Below are 23297 nucleotides of genomic sequence, written 5' to 3'. Positions count from 1 at the left end.
TTGCATTTCAACAAAAAGACTTATGAGATTTATGAAGAAACATCCTAGACTGCAGGTTTCAGAGTCCTTCTTCAGAAAGCATGTTGTTAAAATGAAATAAGCATTTAGTTTATCATGTACAGTGGTACCTCTACTTACAAATAACTCTACTTACGAATTTTTCTACTTACAAATGGAGCTCCGTCCGCCATCTTGGATGCGGTTTAGATAGGATTTTTTCTACTTACGAATTTTTAGATAGGATTGCTTCGACTTACGAATTTTTTCTCCCAATGCATTCCTATGGAATTCGACTTACAAATTTTTCCGACTTACAAATGTGTGTTCAGAACGCATTAAATTCGTAAGTAGAGGTACCACTGTATACACAAAAGCCATGTTGTGAAGCTCAGAGTTTAAACTACAACATGCTGCACGTTTAAAGAATCACTCCAAGTTTTTATTAATCGGGTATAAGCAATTTCAATACAGTATATTCTCCCTAATTAAATTGATCATAACGGACCAGAGAGTGCTACATAATGCTATGATCAACGACAACAATGAGACCTGGAGGTGTTGTTGTTGTTGTTATAAATTGAACTGAAAAACGACGACAACAAATGGCCATTTAGCTACTGGCTAAACATATTCCACCTTCGTGTCAGTAGCGTTTTGGACAGAGAATTTTGCAAATGAAATTGAGCTGAATGCATTGATGGATTTCCACTTCGTGTATCCAATGTTTCTTCTGTTGAATGAGGACCAAGCACAGAGCACCTAATGTTGTGGAAATGCAGTGCTGACCACTCATAGGGAGGGAGGACTGACTCCAGCCCACTATGAACCGGTGATTAGCTGTGGCAAAAGTGGATCTTTGGATCAGGGACTATAAATGTAAATCCTAGCTTAGATTATATGAAACATAGTAAATAAAGTGATCACAATGCAGCAAGGTTGATTTGGGATCACAATGGCATACCCCTTTTTCAAATGTTCTGCTACAACTTGTTTTGAATGTACGGAATGTCTGGTCAGATAAAGATGTCAGACCATACAATAGCTTCTCCATTATCTGCCGTGATTGTCCAGAATTCATGGTGCCTTTCATGTGAGTGTGGTTAGATGTAGTGCACAGAGTATTAGGCCTCAACATAGGATAAGCAGCTTCAAATCTCAGCTCAGCCAAGAAGCTCACTGGCAGACTTGTGACAGTCACGATCATTCATCCAGAGGCAGAGTTAGGGGCGCACAACCAGTTTGGTTGCACTAGGCGCAGAGCTTTGCGGGCACCACAACTACAATGTATAATGGGAAATGACAGGCAGGGAGCACCAAATTTTGGCATCACACGGGATGCCGCTGAATTTTGAGATCCCAAGGTCGGCATTATGTAGACAAAGTGCTATGTTATGGCAACCATATAAGCATCCCTAAACTCCTTAAGAGTAAGGGCAGAATGAAAATGTAACATAATAATTTCTGTGTGAGCAACATTCCCACCTGAATGTTTGCAAACCATAGAATTTAGATGACAATATAGTCAGTTGAAAAAAATATGTCACAAATTCTATGGTCTTTCAGGGATTGCCATCAGAATATTTATTCACATCTTGTAAATGTCAGAATCCCTGATATGTGCTGTCAGCTCTTGGCAGAGACAAACATGCACACCACATTCTAAAATTTGTAGCAGAGATACTTAAAACCTCATACTGCAGTAATGGGCAACCTTTTGAGCTTGGTGTGTCAAAATTCGCCAAAAAACCCGAGCATAACTCAGGTGGTGTGTCACTTCAAGAAAAAACCCATAATTTCACGATATTTATACTTTAAATAACAAAAATGTATAATTGTTTCCCCTTTTAAAAAAGGAAAAAGGGGAGGGCCGTGTGTCATCAAAAATGGCTATGCGTGTCAGTGCTGACACGCGTGTCATAGGTTCGCCATCACTGTCATACTGTGACAAAATGTATAAGGAACATGCAATTGTCCCTGACAAAAGCCACTGTAACATCACAAGAGCCTTAGATTGACCCATATGCTTTAAAATATCCCACAACCACTCTTTGTGAGGTACATTTCCCCTGGCTTTTGAACAACGCCACAACCTTCCTAACGCTATTCCTACCGTCTTTCCCACATTTTAAGACACCGTCTTATAACTTTTTTTCCTCAAAAAAACACTGGGTGGCTTATTTTCAGGGAATGTCTTACCGGTATTTTTATTACATCAGGAGCAGTGCCCCTCTTGCTCCCTGTCTCCCTGCGGGGCAGGACTCTTGACTGAAAGAAAATGACGGGCAACAGCCACCACCAAGCTCCATGAGAGGGAGTCTGAGGGAAGGGAGGTGTGTGCATCGCTGGCCCAGCCCTCTCTCCCCGGCCCTGGGATGTGAGGGAGGGAGGGAGGGAGCTCCTCCGAAGGGCTGCTCTCTCTCTCTCTCCTCCCAGGTGGGGACTCACTTAATAGCAATCTGCTACACTGGAGCTTCTTAAATTTAAACCAGTACAGTATAATGGAATCTATCTGTGTGATGCAGTCGTAGCAGTAGCCTATACTAAAGCAAATAAGGATCTCTACCAGCCAGCCAACTGCCCAAGACTTAAGAGCGAAAGTTCCAACAATGTAGCACTTTGTAGCACTGATAGCAAAGAGGCTACCGGCTGAGATACTGTAGAAAACAAAGCCAGCTGAGCAGCAATTAAGATGGTAAATGGTAGCAATTAAGTAGCAATTGAGCCAGCAGAAACCGGGGTGAGATAATCTGCTGGTCCTAACAACCCGTCCGTGTTTCTCTTACCCACAAAATGTTAACTTTTGTGTAGGGTGTAGGGCAGTGTTTAGCAGCTCCTAAACAGCGAGAAGGGGAAAGTCTTTAATCTCCAAGGCAAGGACTGCGCCACCGGCAGCGATCCCGGTACCGGTACAAATCCTTAAAGGGGAAGCTCTACAGACAAGCAATAGAAAGAAAAAAGAATCCTCACTTTTTAAAAGGCTATTAAAAGGGGGAAAGGTGGGGGGAAGCGAGAGGTGGGCTGTGTGTGTGTGTGTGTGTGTGTGTGTGTGTGTGTGTGAGAGAGAGAGAGAGAGAGAGAGAGAGAGAGAGAGAGAGAGAGAGAGAGAGGCGGGGGGGGGGGGAGAGAGAGAGACGCGCACACAGAGTCTCTCCCTAAAGGGGAAGGCAGCGTCTTCAATCGCCCCTCTTTTTTCCCTCGTGCTTTCATCTTCTCCCCACCGCAAATGCCACTTTTCTCCTCTTCAAGCAAGCAGAGCTCACACAGCCTAGCTAAAAAAATATATTTTGGAATCCTTTTACAAGTATTTTAAAAAATGCTTACAGAAACGGGAGGGGGAATCACGAGGCTGCAGGAACGGCTCTACGGTGCATTTTTACAAGCTTTTAAAAGAAATACGTGTCTTTGAAGCCACAGTAAAATGGGGAGAGATTTTTATGGGGGGGAGTTGGCTGGCGGGAGGGGGGAAGGGTCTATCACTATGTCTTATTTTCGGGTTATGGCTTATATCGCGCAACTGCTTAGAAATCCTGCTATGTCTTATATTATGGCTACGTCTTAAAAAGGGGGAAACACGGTAAATTAGAGCAACTCAGAAGGATGGTGGAAAGGATGAACTGAAGCATCCTTCTTTTATGCATAACTTTTTTTGAAGCAGAATGTTTTAAAGCGGAGGCACATAGATTCCAGTTTTGGCTTCATGAATTTTTCATCTTGAGGGTCCACAAATATTACCAAAAATCATGTTCGATTTTTTGTGATGAATTTTGAATTTCCTCTGGTCAATAAATGGCAACTTGGTAAGAAGGCTTCCCTTGGAACTGTTTTTTAAAAAGCACACTAATAGCTAATGTTTAGATTTAGCTCTGTTTACATATTTGATAAGGAGGAGAATGAATAAAGCTCCAATTTATTCTGTGGAAAGATTAGCCAAACATAAATTATCTGTAAGACATGCGTCTAAAGAGAGGGTTGTGATGTGCCACTATCATTATATTAAAACGATTAGGCCTTGTTGACTCATGAACTGATGAGGATATAAAAATGAACAGACATCCAGAACAGTTATGAAGCACACTTGCATCCAGGACAGCAACACCAACAGTGGAATATCTGTCTCTCGATCTCTCGCCTTTGAAACCCAGGGCATGAAGTTTACACTCATAACAGTTGTTGTTGTTGTTTAGTCGTTTAGTCGTGTCCGACTCTTCGTGACCCCATGGACCATAGCACGCCAGGCACTCCTGTCTTGCACTGCCTCCCGCAGTTTGGTCAAACTCATGTTCGTAGCTTCGAGAACACTGTCCAACCATCTTGTCCTCTATCGTCCCCTTCTCCTAGTGCCCTCAATCTTTCCCAACATCAGGGTCTTTTCCAAGGATTCTTCTCTTCTCATGAGGTGGCCAAAGTATTGGAGCCTCAGCTTCACGATCTGTCCTTCCAGGGAGCACTCAGGGCTGATTTCCTTAAGAATTGATAGGTTTGATCTTCTTGCAGTCCATGGGACTCTCAAGAGTCTCCTCCAGCACCATAATTCAAAAGCATCAATTCTTCGGCGATCAGCCTTCTTTATGGTCCAGCTCTCACTTCCATACATCACTATTGTGAAAACCATAGCTTTAACTATACAGACCTTTGTCGGCAAGGTGATGTCTTTGCTTTTTAAGATGCTGTCTAGGTTTGTCATTGCTTTTCTCCCAAGAAGCAGGCGTCTTTTAATTTCGTGACTGCTGTCACCATCTGCAGTGATCAAGGAGCCCAAGAAAGTAACATCTCTCACTGCCTCCATTTCTTCCCCTAACAGTGCCTAGATGCAAAACACAGGACGCTGGGCTGGTGGAGTGATGGTACTCAGGGACAGCAAAGAATCCAGTTTAAAAATAAAAATAAAAAATGCCTGGGGGCAGCAAAAACCTCGGATTAGCCTGATATGCAAACTTCTTTCCACTGCTGTCCAGTCCTGTTTCTTGCCTCCCTTTCTGTCTAATTGATTCCAAGCTCAAACAGCTTTGGAATTAATTAAAACTGCATGGTATCATCATCATATCTAGCATGACAGGCAAAGACAGCATGAACAGCCTTGGCTCTGCGTGAAAGGAAACTTGTGGGGTGAAACCAGAGCACAGCAGCCAGATGTCATTGCAGGTTGGGGTGGGAGCGGAAGCACACCTGCCCAGGCACCCACCAGTGACTTTTCAGTGTGTAGAAGAATAATGTAAGCAAACACTCAGCAAAAGACAGAGGTTTTACTGACATGATTTCAGCCTGCCTTTCCACATTAATTTGCTAGAGACATGGATCATTCCATACCCGCCTCTCTGCTTTTCTAACATATGATGCAACCACCGCCCTCAAACTTTCATGGGAACACATCAGGAAAAGGTGGTCTATACAGACAATTACTGCAGAAAATGACATTTATACTTAGAACACAAATAAGACTCCCTTTCAAAACATTGGTTAATCTTGCTGGCTTTAACTTTTCCTAGTCCCAAACACTAGTAAAACTTGCAGAATAGAAGGCTTGATTTAAGGAAGAAAATCCCAAGTACTTGTTTAAGCGTTACAAAGAAAGATCACATTTAGGGTTTTTAAAATACAAAATCAAGACAACTCAATCTCATTTCCTGCTGAAATTCCTTAGAACTGCTTGTTCTAAATGTGCTCAAGACAAAATCCAAGGCATTTCCTAAAGTGGTTCTTTAGACTTTGTTTACAAGAGCCTAATGTGCCCCCCCCCAATACTTAGATTAGTTATACTCAGGAGAGAATCAATGAAATTAATGGACATGACTGAGGTCCATTAATGTCATTGGATCTACTCTGCAAATGATTAACATTGGATAGAACCCTTGGGTAATGTTACATAATTCCTGAGCAAATAATATTTTAATGTGAGAACTGCAAAACTATTAAAAAAATCTATTAAAAAAAATTGTCACAAGGTTCTTTTCCGAGTATCACCTCAAACTGAGGTATGGAGGGTGATCACATGAGAAATAGCCTTTTCAGCAATGGCCCCCTGGCTGTGAAAATTCCTTGTCAGGACAGGCTCACCTAGTGTCTACCTTAATGTCTTTCCAGCACCAGGCAGAGACCTATTGTTTCAGAGGTCATTTATTTATTTATTTATTTATTTATTTATTTATAATTAATCTGGACATTTATACTATGGTTGTTTTAGTTTTGTGGAATTTATCCCTTTGGCTTTCTGTTGCAATTACAACTGTTGCTGATATGTTTTACTCTCTAGATATTTGCTTTGGAATGGCTATACAGTGGTACCTCACTAGACAAATGCCTCACAAGACAATTTTTTCGCAAGACGAATGCGTTTTGCGATTTCAATGGAGACTCGCAAGACGAAGTTTCCTATGGCGCGCTTCGCAAGATGAATTTTTTTCGTCCCATAGGGTGCCTCGCAAGACGATTTTTTTTAAATTCGTCTTGCAAGGCACCCTATGGGAAACCGCACTTCAATGCGTTCCTATGGGAGCCGCTTTGCAAAACGAATTTTTCACTATATGAAGCGACTCGCGGGACGAATTAAATTCGTCTTGCAAGGCACCACTGTATTGTGAACATCCCTGTGGTCTTCAGAAGAAGGGTGGTATACAAACTTAATAAATAATAAAAAAACTATACCGTTTTCATAGTTTTATCTGTTACTTTATTGGGTTTTGTTTTCTTGGAATTGTGGTACTTAATCAGTTTGATTTTCTGTATTGCTCAGAGAACTATTGTTCTTGGGCAATGGATCGATGGAATGAACGAATAGAGTACGCATAGGCAACCTCAGCCCTCCAGATGTTTTGGGACTACAATTCCCATCATCCCTGACCACCGGTCCTTTTAGCTAGGGATCATGGGAGTTGTAGTCCCAAAACATCTGGAGGGCTGAGGTTGCCTATGCCTGGAATAGAGTAACTTAAAAGACTGTCTCTTACTAAAGTGGTAAGAAGAGCAGACACTTTCTACTACAGTAAAATGAGGCCAGATAATTACATTTTCCAGAAGAGTTTCAGCTCCTGTGTGACATTCCTGTCTTCTGTCCAAGTATTTTGTTCTAAGCCATGATGCATCAAAGCATGCCTTTAAATAAAAATAGTCAGATGGGTACTCTTCTAAATTCAGTCAGCAGGCTGCTCTAATTTTCAGCCTTGAAAAATGTGTCACTTACTTATTTAATCTTTCTACACTTCCAACCCCTTTCTAAATCCAGAGCTGTTTTACAAACACAACCATATACTTTAAGCAAAATGCAAGGGCTGCATTTCTCAGCTGTTGCTATCTGATGTGCGTCTTTTACCGCTACATCTAACCTAGGTTTGTGCCTTGGATTTCCTTTGATACTTTAAAGTGGCAATGTGAGAAGAAATGATGAAAGATGTCACTGAAATCCTATGTTGTTTCGCATTTGCCGAGGACAGCTCTAATCCACGAATTATTGGACAAGATAATGGCTTCATTAGCATGCACTTCAGGGCCCTAAATACATCCATTAGTGACAGTTTTGAAGTAGCGGTGCTATGGTGTGTCATTTCCCACTGAGGAAAGCTGAAATTAGTGGGACTCCGAAATGTACAATAGGTGTCAGCTCAATGCCCTCTTGATCATAGGATTGGGGTAGGGGGTTGATTGGAGGAGTATGGGGAAAAGATTTCCAAAGCTCTTTCTCAAGCAAAGTTTCAGACCTCCACCACTCTCCCCTGTCTAGCCGTGACAAGCTTCCAGTTAAAAGATTATTGTCAAGACCCTTGAATGATGTCTCTTTTGAAGAAGAAATGGCAGATGTGTACATGCACACATAATCACTCTGATCATCATCATTCCTGAATCCTGACATTGCACAGAAAGGCAGGCCACTGTTCTTCTCAAAACGGACAGGCCACTTAATTTGCAAATGTCCGTGCCACCTGCTTTTGCTTCTCTGTTACAAGATAAAAAGGACATGCTCCTAGAGGAGGGCTCGCAGATCAGGCATGCTGTTCTGGAAGGCTCCCCAACACTGTGTAGTGCATACCCTCCAACATTTCTCCAATGAAAATAGGGACATCCTTTTCATTTATTTATTTATTTATTTATTTATTTATTTATTTATTTATTTGTAGTAGTAGTATACCCCGCCCATCAGACTGGGTTCCCCAGCCAATCTGGGCAGCTTCCAACATATATAAGAACATAATAAAACATTAAACATTAAAACATTAAAAAACTTAACATTAAAAAACCATGCTGGGCTGCCCTCAGATGTATTCTAGAGGCCGATTCTTGGCTCTTGGGGTCGCATAATTCCATATACGCGCCAACATTTCTCTGATTAAAATAGGGACATCCTAAGGAAAAGCAGGGCATTCTGGGATCAAATCAGAAACCAGGACGGCTTCTGTAAATCCGGATCTGTCCCTGGAAAATAGGGACACTTGGAGGGTCTGGTAGTAGTGGCTTTTCAGAAGGCACAAGGGGGATGGAATACACTTCTGTAGAACAGCAGAAACACCACCACAGGTGACTGAGGCCGTATTAAATAGTACATTTTAGACAGTTCTTCAAAGGCAGCATGTAATTCACCATCCAAATTAAAACCACCCAACCATCCAAATTAAAACTGGCTAGTACAGGAATAGGTGCAGTTGGCACATCATTCAAAGGTGTGTGAAGATGCTCCTGGACAGAGGCACTACCTGGTATTCTGAAAGCTAGGTGCTCCCAAACTACAAACCTAACTCTTCAGGTGAAGTTAGCCTCAGTTAAGGAGGGTAGAACTCCCCATTTAACTAGTACAAAACACACACACACACACACACACACACACACACACACACGGTTAAGAATACCCAGCCTTTACAGTCTGTGAGCTGGATATTACATGGCTAACTTGCTCAGGGGCTGAACTCTCCTGGCCATTACACCACTGCTTTCTCCCATGCACAGTAGCTGCAGGTTCCCCAGGCTGAAGCACCCTGTCACGCTAAATGATGAGCTTCACATTTAAAGTCATGCCAGCTTACTGGGGAAGAAGCTCGAGAGCAGCACTGCCTTTCCCTGGCCACAGGGATCCACCTCATCTGCTGCTGCTACTTCCCTAAGCCTGCTGCCCAACTTTCCTCCTGGAGGTCCAAGTGAGATTATTCTCCCAGGGGCCTCTGCAATGTCCTCTCATTCTGTGAAGGCTGTTTTGGTGGCTGAGAAGTGGTGCCTGGATATGGTGCTACTGACTGGGGGAGTACACGGCTCATACTGGTCCTGCCATTTTGCACAGGGTGCTCAGCAGATCAGGAGCAAGCCCTTGCAGAGAGGGCTTTGTATTACGTGAAAGGTCAACAGAGAGCCCTCCAGGGCATTTGTCTCTTTCTGCCACTGGGAGGGAAGCCAGGAGGAGACAGCAGCTGTAGCTGCTGGGCGGCAGCGCACTAAGAAAGAAGCCTGAATAAAAAGGCCAGACAGCGACCAGTGCCATTCTCGAGCTTCCCTTGCCCCTCCATTGGTCTTCCAACTCTCTCGGGTGTTGTGGGGTCTGCTCATGGATTATCAAATAGGCATTACTGATAAAGGGTAGACTGCATTTCAAGCTCACGTCACTTAACCCACTTTAAGTACCAGGCCAAGCTCACAGCAAGTCACTAGCTAGAAAGCCAAGGCAGATTTGTTTTCAGAATGATCACTATCATCAATGATGACTGCATCTTAACAGCTTTAATTCTTAGTGAACTTTTTTTTAAAAAAAAAATGTCGCCCATTTTGTTTGAGGTGCTTACAATACATTTTCTATTATCCTAGGCTATCGGGGCTAAAAGGTATCTTACATTCAAAAGCATGGGTAGGCAAACTAAGGCCCAGGGGCTGGATCCGGCCCAATCATCTTCTAAATCCGGCCCACGGATGGTCCGGGAATCAGCGTGTTTTTACATGAGTAGACTGTCTGCTTTTATTTAAAGTGCATCTCTGGGTTATTTGTGGGGCATAGGAATTTGTTCACCCCCCCTAAATATAGTCTGGCCCCCCACAAGGTCTGAGGGACAGTGGATCGGCTCCCTGCTGAAAAAGTTTGCTGACCCCCCCATTCAAAAGGCATACAACAGTGGGCAAATGACCCATTTTCTGCTGGAAAAGTCACTTCAGGAGAGGGTGGGTGGGAAAAGGCATAGCCACGTATATTTTTGCTGGTTGTTTTTTATCTCCTCTGACAGTTGCCACCCAAAGTTCATCCATGGGGAGATGTTAATAACTCATTAACATGGTATAAACTGCTCACCTCAATCAGAATTATCACACACTGAAAACTAAAAAGGAACAACCAGCGCAGGCAGGGCTCGACCCATCAGATAAGGCATTTGCTATCACAGAAAAATACTACATTCAAAACAGTAACCATAATCCTTTGTGCACGAAGTCTCTACTGGGTTTAAGTGGAGCTTCATTACACAAGACTGCAACCATTAAGAAGGCAGCATCTAATTTAGGTGTTCCATAATGTTTCCACCTGCAACATTAATCTTTTCCTAAGTTGCTAGGAGCTGAAGGCAAAAAGCAAAATAATTTCCCCTTGGATTTGACAAACTTAGATATGAGATATTCATGTTCCTCCCCACCTGCAGATAAATATATATTTGCAAAAAATATGCAGAATTCCAGAACACATATGGATAAACATGTATTATTGGTGCTCATTAACCTATAATAGATAATTTCTTTCCTTGATTATCTTCATTTTGTTTTAAGAAGAGCCTCATTAACTGTATTATATTTCCTAACGTTTTTATAAGCATCCAAAGTTATTCTGCAATTAGAGGAGGAAAGTCTGGGTCTGTTGCAACAGCTACTTTCCAAAGTAAAGAAATTTTGTTTGTTTTAAATTAGAACATCTCACATCATCAGCTCCCAATTTTGGTGAGAAATGTGTTATAGCAGCAGCTGAATAAAACAATTCTTTTTCTCAAAATGTCTTTAAGCGCATTGTTAAAAAAAAGTTATAATGCAATACCATGCCCACATACTGCCTACTCCTGATATCTACTACATTGCTATTCTGTTTGTTAGAAAACACAGGGCCTTCTGTATTCCAGAAGGAGGTTGTAGAACTTGCCCTTAGAATGCTTCAGTTGGTTCCCTTGGCTGTCAAGCTGTAGGCCGTCAAACCCACTTTATTTCACCTAGCTTCCAGTTTGCTTTCAAACGTGATGTGGACCAATTGCACACACTTCGCTTTCGTTTATTGCATTGCATTGGTCTTCTGCTTCACCCTTCTCTCTTGCTCCTGATTTCCCCTCATTTGTAAATAAACCTCCTGCATTTCAATTGAAGTGCAGCATTTGTTCTCGTCCAGATGAGGAGCATTCTCACACCCCCAAACCCACCTTAGAAACCCCTCTCTGTGCAGGCTGCCACTGTTGTGCAAAATGCAGAAAACTAAGATGAGGGGGCACCTAGCACCACTTCCTTTCCCATTCTTGAACTGCATATTGTTTTGAACTGTGCACTGAGTGAGAGTAGCACTATATACAGCAGTGATGCAGTTTATGCCACAGGCTTTGCTCTAAGAAGTAGGCACAACTCTGTCGGTCTGGGTGTTTTAGGACCCTTAACAATCTATGGTTCTCGGGGCACAATTTTTAAAGTTGGCTCGGGTGCCAAAATGCCTCAGGCAGTCCCTGTGCATAGGGATGGATGTATACTCTGCTCACATGGGGTGCAGAGACCCACAACATATACCCAAGCCTTCTACAACATGCAAGGTTCCACAGTAGGTGTTCAGAGATGTTCCTCAGCCTCCATGCCTACTTGTTCCCTGAAGGCAGAATTTTGAAAACGACTGCTTGAGAGAAAGGAAAATGAATAAACTACTAAGAATCTGTCATTACCACTTTCAGGCTATTCTTACTTTAATTAAACACATACAATATGCATGTAGCTAGGTTTTTTTGTTTTGTTTTTAAGGGAAGAGTTATTTTTTCATATTATGTAGGCTGGAAACAGCATCTCACAGATGCAATGCTTTCATTATTTCCAAAACAGAAATGATACTAATTATATCATCTGTCTTCATTATAAAAGCTAAACAAAACTTTTCATTCATAGAGAACTGCTATTTAGTCAATTAACAGGTAATGACCCATAATACAAAGAAGATTGAAATTGGGAATTACATTCATGTGAGTTTGGTTCCGTCTCCCCTCAATTTTGTTCTTTCAGTGAGTGGGAAGAACTGTCTCTTCACTAATTCTTTTCCATTAATGGCTTCTCATAACTCTTGGGAGTTGGTCCAAAAACCAGTAAAACCCAAATGAGAACAAAATTGACTTTTAAAAAGATCATTCACTCCAGTGATGTAAACAGCTTACTAAATCAATCTGCCACACGAGCAAGAATTAACTTGGCAGTGGAACAGAAATTACACATTTCAAAGTTCTGTATTTCTCAAACTGCATAATCATACACACACAAAATCTCCAGGATGGTCTTGAGTTCAGCAGAGCCACGCATTTTAAAAACACGAGATCCGTATGCTCAAAATAGGGATATCTTTCTAATTGAGGAGAAAAGCTAACAGTGCACGCCTTGTATTGAAATCTGATCCTTGCGCAAGCACCTCTCTGCTTCTCCTATACTCATTAAAGTAAATGACTTCAATGAGCATTAGGACCAAGGAAATCTTTTAAAGTGCCTCCAAATGTTTATAGAAGCATTGCTAGTCATTCATTAGTGCCTTCCATGCTGGCCATTCATTAGTGCTTCTAATTTCTGAATCAAAGGGAAATAACACCTCCAAATTATCCCAGAGACTATTATGAAGAACACACTCTAATGAGAAAAGCCACCACTGTGGTTCTCTCCACAATTGGACCAATGCCAAAGGTAAGGGAAAAAAGAAGTGCACTGATGCATTGCAAGACAAGCCCTCACATGGACAAAGGCATTTCGATGCTGGAAACAAAAGTCCAAATGGCATCCCACCTACTGGAGCCATAAGGAGTCCAGTTGTAGTGCTCAGAGATCATTTATTGCCATCATCCACCCCAACTTAAAATGCCACCTGAAGCTTCACCCTGCTGCACAGTAGGACCGGTCCAGACAGAGGGAACTTTCCTATGCGCCTTCTCAAACCTGGAGCCGGTCATGGCATTAGTCAGAAAAGCATAGCCCTAAAGCAGTAAATCTCCCAAGGGCTAGTCCAAAACTTTTAATCCACCCAGTCTGAAATGTGGAAGCCACATGTGGTCATGCTTCATGTAAAGGCTGTAACATTTAAACCCAGATTGGCACCTGTTGGATAATAATAATAATAATTTATTGTTTATACCCCGCCCATCTGGCTGGGTTTCCCAGCCACTCTGGGCGGCTTCCAACAGAACACCAAAATACAATAATCTATTAAACATTAAAAGCTTCCCTAAACACCACTCAGGTCTAAAATGCTACTGTGCAGAAATGTTTTTTTTTATCTTGGTTTCCACATGGACAATTATCTGCAAACCCTTTTCATGTGATTCAACTGGCTATGTAAAATATCTTCACTAGTAAGATTTTAGAAAATTCAGGGGGCGGGGTGCTTATGAAATTTATGTTGCGCAATTATTTCTAATCACATCAGATTAGTCTGGAACAATCTTCATTTGCTATCATCTATTATCTCCCATTTGCAGTCTTTTTCTATGCCCTTTTCCCATTCAATATTTGTTCCTCTGAGCTCTTACATGATTTTTTTTTGAAGTTAATAATATATTTGCAGTTAGCAGGTTCATTTTTCTTCCTTTTCTTAGGCCGCCCTATACCTGCCTGTCTTTGAAACCTACTTGCAGTTAATCCATTCATTTTAAAACAACCTTGCTGTATGACCTGCAATTTCAGGAATCAGCTCCTATTTTATTCCTGGACGGAGATGATCTGTGCCCCATTTTTCTCACTCCATGCCAATTTGAGCACATTAAGGAGCTTTTAACTGTGCCTCAGGATTAAATACAGCAACTCCTTCCCCCACGCTTGTTTGCATCAGCCAGCCTTTAAGCCTGACCTCTTTCAACTTCCTCCTTACTTATGCCATGCCAAACTTTATTATTCTTTTCTCAACTGTCCTTGTGCAGTGTTTCCACTTGTCCCCTTACAACCTGATCCTAAACATATCTACTCAGAAGATCACAATTTGACTCATTTCCAAGCTGAGCTGCCATTACATGTACCTGGAACTAATTGGTTCCTACCTCAACTGTGGTTGCCCCTGTGATGTCCCAGAATATGTAAAATGATTTTATTCTTCATGGTTCTGCTCAGAGGTGGCTTTTACCCATGGAAACTGGCAAAGTGGAAGGCAGGGAGATCAACAGTAGCTGTGACCAGAGCCAGGCAGAGCCAACTATTTTGTCCCCATCCTCCTTCCTGTTGAGTTATACAGGTAAAGGGAAACATAAAGACTGAGGAGGAAGCTGGCAGTAAGAAGGTGAGCAGGTGTGAGTCGCCGGAGGGCAGACTTGAGGTTGGTGAGGCATAAATTATCTCAGAGGATTTATAGCATTGGCCAGAGAAAGACCAGCCACAGTAAACTTGCTCCCTCCTTCCCTGACAGAAATAACACATGGCTCTCACTGTAGGGCACCTAGTGTTCTACTTGACAAAGAATAGTCCTCTACTTAGAGGGCTGTCTGGTCTGAGTCTACTTGAAAGATGAAGATCCTACAAGCAAGAGGCGTGTGTTTGGGGTGGTAGAGTTGCCCATTTCATTTTACATATTTGTAAAAAGCTGAATGTGGATTAAAACTTAGCAACTTAGTATGTAGTCCCAGTTGAGAGTAGTGTCAGTTCAGTGCTGGTGGTTGCTAGGTTGCGGAGAACCTTGTGACACGCCCTTCATTGTGACACCTCCCTCTGCTGGCTCCTTGGTCGCTAGGGCTCTAGAGGCATAGCCATCTCCTTTGGTTTGATCATTCAGCGAGTGAGAGAGAAAGTGGATGGAGATGTAAGTAGACTTTCTCATCAGCATCTCCATTCTGTGCTGATAATGCTCCCTAAGAGTCTTTAAAAGATTAAGATCAGGAATGATTTAAATGCTTTGGGGCATCTTTATGATTCCAACTGTTTTGTAACATTGAAGGGAAGTGACTATGGATTCTGCTTACACTTTAGGAAAAGGAAAACTAATAAGATATCACGCCTTGGAAAAGGGCGTTCTTTTTGGGCTAGTGACAAAAGAGTTGCTTGATAACTCACCATGGGAGCATTAAACATGCCCTCTGGAGATCTTCCTCCTCTTCCTGCCTCCCAGGGCCCATCTTTCAAAGGACAGTCAAGGTACAAAACCCTTAGGCATGCTGATGTTTCTTCTATAGTTATATTAAAGGTAAAGGGGCCCCTGACCATCAGGTCCAGTTGTGTCCGACTCTGGGGTTGCGGCGCTCATCTCGCTCTATAGGCCGAGGGAGCCGGTGTTTGTCCACAGACAGCTTCCAGGTCATGTGGCCAGCATGACAAAGCCGCTTCTGGCGAACCAGAGCAGCACACGGAAACGCCGTCCCTATTTATCTACTTGCACTTTGATGTGTTTTCAAACTGCTAGGTGGGCAGGAGCTGGGACTGAGCAACGGGAGCTCACCCCGTCGCAGGGATTTGAACTGCCGACCTTCTGATCAGCAAACCCTAGACTCTGTGGTTTAACCCACAGTGCCACCTGGGTCCCTTATATTAGTAGTCCCTTATATTAGTATGCAATATTTTATGTTTCCCTTTTAAACTTCCCTTCTCCACACTAAGAAAATTAACAATATTTGTTAGAAATTAAAATACATTTAAAATGCTTCTTTTATATTAATGATATAAATTATATTACTATAGTATTAATTAATGCTATATTAATTGACCTCGGATTCTGCTCCCCACCCATTCCTGCTCTTTAATTCCAAGTGCTTGGACTGGAGTGGGTGGGAATGGTTAAATGATTTCCTGGTTTTGATGAAACGTGGAACAGTCTTAATCCTTAAAGTCAAGAGGCACCTTCTGTACCACTTCATCATTGTGAAAGTGAATTAAAGAAAACCTTTGATGGATAATGCTAAGAGTTCACTTCTTCTTGCTATCCATGGTATGTCAAAAAGACAGCCTATAGAGGAAAGTAAAACAATGATTCTGTACCAAAAACTAAATGGCCTTTTGTTGAGTGTTGCAGAGTTCAGTTACACTTTTATAAAATGTATAAATCTGTCCTATGCTGCTATGTTTGTGTGGAAATACCATCACCCTTAGCAACACGCTAATACAGTGATATTGTATTATTATTTATTAGTGGGTACTGAAGACATTTTTGTTTGAGAAGTCTTTCCCTGAAGTGTGGCTCAGTTGTATAAGAGTAGCAATGGTTTCTCTCTTTTTTTAAAAAAAAAGTCTATATATTTTGTATTTTACCTCATTTTATCTTATTGGACACCACTTTGATAACTTGGGCTGTGAAGCGGTTTATAAAACTGTAACCTAAAAATAAAGTTCTATTGACATTGATAAGGGTTGTGCAACTGCAGAGCTTAGTACTTTAAAAAATATGTCCCACTATGATGAGAGAAAGGAGTAACAAAAATAGAATTTCAGTTTAGTGTTTATATATGGAAGCAAGAAATCAAGAAGCTACCATTGTGGTCATTGCTGATGTTATCTGCTAGTACTTCCATATTCACTTTATTTAGAAAAACAGCAGCAGTTGGAATCTTTTCCTTTTTCCTTCCCAAGGGCAAAATATGCATCCAAATATTTACTGGAGAGGAAAAATATCATCTATTTTTACAAAACTAAAAATATGCATCCTCCCAAGACCAAATATATATCAGAAAGGAAAGGCCTTCAGTCAACAACTATTCTTCTAATTTCCCAGTAACACTTCTGATGAATTTCATATAATAATCCATCAACCAAGTTTTATCAAATCTCTCTCTTAACTTACCTTTTCTACCCACGGAGCAGTTCACAGACACGACTTGAAATGTAATCTTGTCTATGTAGTGAATGGCTCTTCACCAAGGGGAGAATGGATAACGTAACACAAGTACAGTACTGAGGAAGAGGAAACCAAGCTGCCTCAAGAGTAGACCGTGGAATAATTAAATCTTAGGTGTGGTTTATACAGAAACGCAGGTGGGCATGTATATGTCTCAGCATGCAACACAATGAAAATGCCCAATGCACCTCTAAAAGGAATTGAAGGGCTATAGACATGAGGGCCTGGTACAATGGTACCTCGCAAGACGAATTTAATTCGTTCCGCGAAAAATTCATCTTGCGAATCGCGGTTTCCCATAGGAATGTACTGAAATTTCTTTTTTTGCCCATAGGAACGCATTAATTAAATTTCAATGCATTCCTATGGAAAACCGCGATTCGGAAGACGATTTTTTTGCAAAATGAATTCGTCTTACGAATCACCATCAGATCGCAAGACTCATTCGTCTTGCGAAAAATTCGTCTTGCAGGGCATTCGTCTTGCGAGGTACCACTGTACGTGGAGTTCTATATGCATATACTCCATGCTTATTTAACAAGCAAATATTCTGAACCACTGACATGTAATTCTTGGAGGTATTACAGATCCAATGATAATTTCTGAGTTCTTCAACTTAGAATGTCAAACAAAAATCTGCACATGCAGTCCATCTCAAGGCTAATTTGTAGGTAACAAGAGTAGAGCTTTGTTCAATGAAGAAGAAGCTTTGACAGCAAAACACGAGTCTTAAGTGATTTGTCTGAGGCATGCTTAGTGTCTAGGAGTGACCTGTGCAAACACTCCCAAAGGGTGAGAAGTGTATGGGAAATGGCTTGTGTGCAGTTTGAAGGAAGCAGTGGAGTGGCATAATCTCTGATGATCTTGTGACCAAGCTTAGCATCTTCTTGGCAGAGCCAATTTCTTTGTAGAAGGGGTGGCGAAACTGTGGCCTTCCAGATGCTGTCAAACGCTAACTGGTTTTTGTTTTTAATGAAACAGTGTGACACCATCAAGGCACCACCCAACTACAATTCATCTGGCAGAACTGGCACTACTACAGGTGCCACATAATGCCGGTTCCACATTTTTAAGAACTCAGTTGTTTAGTGTGGCAGCACCTACACTTTGGGACGCCTTACCCATCACTGTACTCTTTTTGGTGCCTGCTAAAAACATTCCCATTTAGACAACCCTACCCAGATGCTTTTGGGACCCAGGTGGCGCTGTGGTTAAACCACTGAGCCTAGGGCTTGCTGATCAGAAAGTCGGCGGTTCGAATCCCTGTGACGGGGTGAGCTCCCGTTGCTTGGTCCCAGCTCCTGCCAACCTAGCAGTTCAAAAGCACGTCAAAATGCAAGTAGATAAATAGGTACCGCTACAGCGGGAAGGTAAACGGCGTTTCCATGTGCTGTTCTGGTTTGCCAGAAGCGGCTTTGTCATGCTGGCCACATGACCTGGAAGCTGTACGCCGGCTCCCTCTGCCAATAATGCGAGATGAGCGCGCAACCCCAGAGTCGGTCACGAATGTACCTAATGGTCAGGGGTCCCTTTACCTTTACCCAGATGCTTAGAAAATCCAGGTAATTTTAATCTGTATTTTAGAATTTTAACTTTTGTATTTGGGTTGATTTTACGGTTTTATGCTTTGTAAACTGCTTTGAGGGTTTTTGTTGTTTTGCTTTTACAATCAAGTGGTGCACAAATTTTACGAAATAAATAAATAAATAAATAAAATACACACACACATAGGAATGTAGAGTAATGTGGTGCAGATTATTTCACATTACCATATTCCAACATCCCATTGGGGTTTCTTTCCCCCTTTCCTATAACCAGGGACTGATTCAGGCCACCTGCAGAGTTAAATTTTCTTTTGAGAAGTGAGTGCTTGAAGCCCAGTGCATGGTGTAAAAATCTATTAATTTAAACAAATTAGATCTTGAGAAGGATGAAAAGGAGGTGGTAGCTAACACCAGAAGCACCCAGTAAAATGAAACGTAAGGAGCTGTTTTCTGTTATTTTCGGCGTCCAGCACACGTTTTCTTTCAGATCCAAAGCCTGCCAGTTTTTGCTTTTGGGTTTCAAGGAAGTCCTTTACGTGTTCTGTGTAGCTGGTTACATAAAACAGATTTAGGAGTTACTCTGCCAAAGTTAAGTGGTCACTTGATTTCCACGAATTGCTCTGATTAACCAAGACCTTATGTAGCTGGTTGGCGGAGCTAGACCAAATCTAACCATAATAAAGTCTCTTTTAATGAGTGAAAATACTGAAAGTATGATTTGCTATTAAAACTGAGTGAACCACACATTATGTTTTGAATGTTCTTTCCTGTTTTCCAGCAGTCTGTGACTCTAAAACAATGGAAAGTTTTCGCTGATGGGCAGGAATCCAGATATTCTGTAATTCCCCAGCCTGATTAAAAACGACTCTTAAAGATGTACATACATTTTATCAACATCGTAGCATTTGATTATTAAATTAATGTAACTTGCACCATTTCCTCAGGATTCTCATAAACATGCCATCTGAAATATATAAATATATTTGACGCTATCCTGCTGGTTAAAAGAAGAATTAAACCATCCATCTACCCTAATTGCAGTAGGAATTAAAGGTGCAATTTTATCTGAAATGCACTCTAGTATAGATGTCAATGACACTTAAAATGGAGACACAAGCTTACAATGGAGACACAAGCTAATCACTTAAAAGCTGTCTATATAGCATCTGAAACGGTGGGGGGGGGGGTGTAGTCGTCTACAGTCTCTAATCATGCTATTAATCCCAGTGCTATCAGCTCTTATCTTCCCTAGATTTCAAGTAGTGGCTGAGAACTGTTATAAAACTGGGCTTAACTGCATGGTAGAAGGTACAGGACAGACTGTCAAATCATTTCCACTCATGAGTAGAAGCACCAAATAAGCTATGTGAAACAACCCTTATTATATATATAGTATCTCGTAATGTTGGAACGAACACACACACACACACACACACACACACACACACACAAACACACACATATATATATATATATACACAATATATGCTTGGAAAGAGCTATCAAGCATTTAATATAGAACAGCATTATTTTTAATTTAATTAAAAATTGCATATTTTTGCAATACAATTCTTTGCAGTAATTGACAAAGTACCAGTTTTCCAATGTTTGCAAACAGGCTAATCTTCAACATATTCATAGCGTTAAAAAAAGAAAATAATTTAAAATTTCTTAACATCTCTCCTCAATACCAGCACCACCAGCAGCTGTAAGAGACCAATTAAATCTTCATTTGGCACATGGTTCAATGAAAATAAAGGAATAAAGACTGAAAGATAGGTTCCTTAAAGTATAACAAAACACAATGTAACTGTTACTACAATTTAAATAATATTAAATGGACTTGACTTAATTTCAAGCTGTATGTCAAAAAAATACCATTGACCTATTGCAAATGGAATATCTTCCGCATAACCTTTATATATTGGGTTGAGATTGTTATTATTTTTGCCATGTATTTGTTTACTTGTAAAGCAGAAACAGGCTATTAAGAAGAAACATTTGAGTAAGTGCATTTCTAGTGCAGACCCTGCAGGAATACGGCTCAGCCAAATGAAACATAATTAGGGAAAACAAAATGTGAAATTTTAAATCAGTTCACTAATGATGTATAAAAACATCAGTATCCCTTATTTTGACTGGCAAGATGTGTTCTTTTCATTTAGGGAATTGTGAAGTAATTACTCCATACCAGGCACATTGTCAAGCAGAAACAAAAATGGGGCTAGTGCGTGTCTGTGTGGTGGGAGGAATAATGAGGGGAAAGTAATAAAAAAGGATCTCAAAGCACTTCTGCAACAGAACTTCCTTGCAACACCAGCCAAGGTTCACCCAAAATGAGGCAGAACAGCTCGTTTAAAATACTGCTACTGCTAGTGAAGCAGCTCTCCCTGCATGTTTGAACCATTTTGACATTGCATCGCTGTGCTTCCAATCTCCCTATTTGAGAGCAAGCTGTCTGTCACACACAACTCCCAAATTAGCCAGGCTTTAAAGACACAAAGCCCCTGAGAGAGAAATCAAAACAAACAGTCTTCTTATGAACTTGAGGTGGTTTATATTAGGGATAGCTAAAGGGACCCATGACCAATAGGTCCAGTCGTGACCGACTCTGGGGTTGCGGCGCTCATCTCATGTTATTGGCCAAGGGAACGACAGCTTCCGGGTCATGTGACCAGCATGACAAAGCCGCTTCTGGCGAACCAGAGCAGCACACGGAAACGCTGTTTACCTTCCCACTGTAGTGGTACCTATTTATCTACTTGCACTTTTGACGTGCTTTTGAACTGCTAGGTTGGCAGGAGCAGGGACCGAGCAATGGGAGCTCACCCCGTCGCAGGGATTCGAACCACTGACCTTCCGATCAGCAAGCCCTAGGCTCTGTGGTTTAACCCACAGCACCGCCTGCATATTAGGGATATCTCATGCTAAACATGGCAAGAGTTTATAGTCTGCCTTCCTGGACTGAAGTTTTCCTCTCAGTAGATTTTATATCCATTTGTTCCACATTAGACCTGACAATCACAATTATAGTGTCTAAATGAAGGTTTTAAAGAATGAGAATTTCTCTCCCTCTCTGGGTGTATATATGTTTATTTAGATCAGGGTTTCCCAAACTTGATTCTCCAGTTGTTGTTGTACTACAACTCCCATCATCCCTAGCTAGCAGGATCAGTGGTCATGGATGATGGGAATTGTAGTCCAACAACAGCTGGAGACCCAATATTGGTAAACCCTGATTTACACACACACGCACCCATCAACATACGTAATAGATCATATATGGATGTTTCACTGTCTCCCTTTATCATTAAACAAATAAATCTGATAAATAAGAAGATCGTAAAATCTAACTCACAGGAAAACAGCTGCCCACCTTACAATTTATGAAAAACTGTAGAGCTAATCCATTGACACCTGTCATCAGTTAAAACTAATACCTGCTTTAATCTCTACATTTGAACTCAAGACAAAGTACATGTGGTTTCTGGGGGGATGCACTGTTTGAGCACTATCCAGACCCTGATTTGTTTGGCTTCAGAAAGAGGGTAGCCACATGTTCCTTCAGACCATAACCTTGGGCCTATAGGTGCCTATACAGTAGATATTTATGGTAAAAACAACAAAGAATCCTTAACTTTTTTAAAAAAGGGTGGGCAAATTATTTATCTCTAGCAAATATTTCAATACTTGGAGGCTGCTCCAAGCTGCTTTTTCTGGTCAGCCAGCAATAAATAAATTAAAAACTATAGAAACAAAATTATGCACCCTGCCAAAATATTCAATATTTTCTTTAAATTTTGGATTCTGAAGTCTCTTTAACTTTAACATTTTAAATAAATGGTTGTTAATTTGTCAATTGAGGCTTTAACATTCTTTACTGAGGAAGGGAATAAGGTGTGAACTTAATTTTCTTGGAAATAAGAAATATATGGATAGCAAAGATCCTTCAAAGTCAATTAATCTCATATTTTTTAAGAAGTAAAAACCTGAAAATACTCAAGAGTGCTTTGCTTTAGAAATCAGGGTGTGAAGCAACTGTTCTTAAAAGATGGGCAATTGGAATGAATTTCCTCATATGCAAATGAAAGGTATTTAATAGTAATGAAGTTTCTTTTGTATCAAGCTACACAAAAGATTTTAATATATAAATTAAACATGGGCACTGTTCATGTGTACAATTAGCTTAGCAGACTTAATGGAGCCTTTGTGGTCTTCTATACTGACTTAAGAGATTTTTCTTAAGCTCCGTTCTATTTCAGTTTCATATGGGGAACACTAAATACTTGTTAAGGAGAGACAGGTTAATTTGAAAAATAAAACAGAGCACACGAAGATTAAATTAAATCAGCACTCTAGTGCTGGGAGGAAGAGTGAATTTCCAACCACAACACGGTTGCACCTGATTTCTGCAGCACATTTAAAGAGCTGTCCTAGCATTCGCAGAAGCAACACAAGTCAAAGCACCTCTTCGCTTGTTACCTTCCAGGGGGTAATCTCAACCTAGCGTGAGATACAGTCATGCTTTGTCCCTGCGGATACGGTTGCATGTAACAGGTGATGTGAGCTGCTCTGTTTTTTTTGTTTTAAATAATGTAGCATCTTCCTACAAGCCTAACCTTCCCTCAGAAAGCAAATGCATTTTCAGCGACATGGTCAGGGAGAGCCATTGTGTTCTTATCAGACTGAGAGTTGTCCAGAGAACATAACAAGGGAATAAACTAAAATAAACTTACCATGCGATATCACACTAATGTTGACATAGTGGACTGTCAGCAAGGTAT

The 23297-nt window shown here is 41.1% G+C and overlaps 1 protein-coding gene across 5 annotated transcripts in view; it reads right to left on the bottom strand.

Annotated features, from left to right (window-relative positions):
• The window catches only part of KLHL29 (kelch like family member 29), a 415582-nt gene that overhangs the window by 150248 nt on the left and 242037 nt on the right, over window positions 1–23297 (bottom strand). The gene's annotated exons all lie outside the window — the stretch shown is intronic.

The sequence above is a fragment of the Zootoca vivipara genome, chromosome 3 (genome assembly GCF_965207765.1).
Source record: "Zootoca vivipara chromosome 3, rZooViv2.hap1.1, whole genome shotgun sequence".
Classification (NCBI taxonomy): Eukaryota; Metazoa; Chordata; class Lepidosauria; order Squamata; family Lacertidae; genus Zootoca; species Zootoca vivipara.
The sequence above is the reverse complement of the archived record's forward strand: the minus strand, read 5'-3'. Positions and strand labels throughout refer to the sequence as shown.